We start from the raw sequence: 3,009 nt of genomic DNA on the forward strand, positions 1-3,009 counted from the left end.
CAGTTCTTTGTAGCCTACTTTCCAAAAAAATCGCGTATTGATAAAGAATTAATTATGAATTTGATATTTTTTGTGACATTTATGGATTTGCTAGTTTTTGTAAATTTTATGGATTTGTCATTTTTAAAAAAATATGATTAAACAATATGTGTTTTATTCATTATGTTTGAGTTTAATATGGGTTCTATTTGTTTTTAGGATTTAGTATTTATTATAAAATATTAACAAAAGATCATAGATATAAATATTTTTTAGTGTTAAAAATAGCATATTCATAAAATTTGTCTCAGAAAATGGTATGTTACGTAAGAATCCCTATTGGTAAAATCATTTTAGATAGAAATACATTGCAAAGCATTTAGTAACTTGCCGCCAAGAAAAGGCATTGAGCAACTTAAGAACTTATCATCAGATGCTTGTTATTTCGTCATATCATCTCTAATAGAAAATGTTTTCTGATGATGAAGGAAAACTAAGAAAAGCTTTCTCGAAACGTATAGAGAGAAATTAGATTTCAAGACTCATGCATATTTATTATTTTCCGTTTTATTAGTAGTATGCTCAATACCTAAATTTAGTGATACCACGTGGGACATTGATGTGGCCTCCATATAATTTACCAACTCATAGGCATTTATTAAGTAGCTTGTATTTACTCTCACCTTTAAATGTATATATACGATTTTCTGAAACCTAGACTTATTTCTACTTTAAAAGAGATGAAAATAAACCTAAACCGCATTATCTTTTCTGTCAAAAACCAAAAAACCTTTTTTTTCAAATATAATTTTTCTTTTCTTTATGAAGATATCCTTTTTAAAATAATAACATACCAAAATGGTTATATAAAAAAAACATCAACAATTTGTTCTTTAAATTTGGTTGTCAAAAAAGAATAGTAAATAAAATGGGGAGGGAAAAATATTGTTTGCGGTAGGAACTAGGAACCTACATCAGTCATTACCCAAATTTCTTGTTTATGTATATCTCTCTCTCCCTAATTTCTTAGATTGTTTGATGAATTTACTATTTGATAATTAGACGCACTTAGTAAAAATAATTTTTTTTTGATCAAATGTAAGAAGAAAAGGTCTTACCTCCTTTAATTTGTCCCACCTAATTGATCTAAATGCTTTGACAGCTCCGTCAAGCCATAATTCTCAATCATGCCGTGGTCATATACCGAACTCTCTGTTTTTTTCTCATTGGCTTGCCCAAAAAATCAATATCAATATTTAACATGTTCGGCGTAGTGACGTTTAGCAACCACTTTCAACGACATAAGTACGTAGATGTTGACGGTCGCAAATCGAAACGGTGGTAAGAAAAAGAAAAAAACAAAAGGGTTGATCGAAGTTAAACTCAAATGTAATTGACACGCACGAACGAGTTCCCCAAACTATGGTATCCCGACAGAATCTTTTCATGTAGCTTCATTATGAGCACTTTGACTTAACAACGAGTTTACGTTACAAATTGTGGAGAGGAAAAAACAAACGGAGCAAAAATGAAGAACAAAGAGTTAAAGCATTCTTCTTAACATATCTGCTGAGTTTTTAGGAATATGAACATTCTTATAATTCTAACATTTCTATGTGAAATAACATCTTATGTAATCATCCATTTATGTGCTTAATTAGTTTTCCTAATACCCTATATAATTCTAGCTAATCAAATTGTACTACACCAATCATAAACAAACCTCCGCTGAATCATGTGCAAAACCCAATTTATTACATACTTTCTAACCATAATGCTTCTTTTGGTGAGTCTACCGGTGTCATGTATTCGGCATCTATTGTAGACAAAGAGTAATTACATGCTTTAAACTCTGAATCCAATCAATGATAGTAGGTTTGAAATTTGTGGCAACTATAATATAACTGTTTTGTACTTTGGCTTTCTTGTTGTTGTTGTTGTTGTTGTTGTTGTCAACAACTTTATAATTTAAACGATTCAGAAAATTCAAATCAGAGGTATAACGAAACTTGGTTTTATACCTGCTGACTTATGAAGCTTTTCGAACGGCTAGGATAGACTAATTGTCTGGTCTTTGGATTTGTGGGCTTTACAGTAATTGGGTTTGCGTTGTCATGTNGAACTTATCATCAGATGCTTGTTATTTCGTCATATCATCTCTAATAGAAAATGTTTTCTGATGATGAAGGAAAACTAAGAAAAGCTTTCTCGAAACGTATAGAGAGAAATTAGATTTCAAGACTCATGCATATTTATTATTTTCCGTTTTATTAGTAGTATGCTCAATACCTAAATTTAGTGATACCACGTGGGACATTGATGTGGCCTCCATATAATTTACCAACTCATAGGCATTTATTAAGTAGCTTGTATTTACTCTCACCTTTAAATGTATATATACGATTTTCTGAAACCTAGACTTATTTCTACTTTAAAAGAGATGAAAATAAACCTAAACCGCATTATCTTTTCTGTCAAAAACCAAAAAACCTTTTTTTTCAAATATAATTTTTCTTTTCTTTATGAAGATATCCTTTTTAAAATAATAACATACCAAAATGGTTATATAAAAAAAACATCAACAATTTGTTCTTTAAATTTGGTTGTCAAAAAAGAATAGTAAATAAAATGGGGAGGGAAAAATATTGTTTGCGGTAGGAACTAGGAACCTACATCAGTCATTACCCAAATTTCTTGTTTATGTATATCTCTCTCTCCCTAATTTCTTAGATTGTTTGATGAATTTACTATTTGATAATTAGACGCACTTAGTAAAAATAATTATTTTTTGATCAAATGTAAGAAGAAAAGGTCTTACCTCCTTTAATTTGTCCCACCTAATTGATCTAAATGCTTTGACAGCTCCGTCAAGCCATAATTCTCAATCATGCCTTGGTCATATACCGAACTCTCTGTTTTTTTCTCATTGGCTTGCCCAAAAAATCAATATCAATATTTAACATGTTCGGCGTAGTGACGTTTAGCAACCACTTTCAACGACATAAGTACGTAGATGTTGACGGTCGCAAA

Source organism: Camelina sativa, chromosome 4 (genome assembly GCF_000633955.1).
Source record: "Camelina sativa cultivar DH55 chromosome 4, Cs, whole genome shotgun sequence".
NCBI lineage: Eukaryota > Viridiplantae > Streptophyta > Magnoliopsida > Brassicales > Brassicaceae > Camelina > Camelina sativa.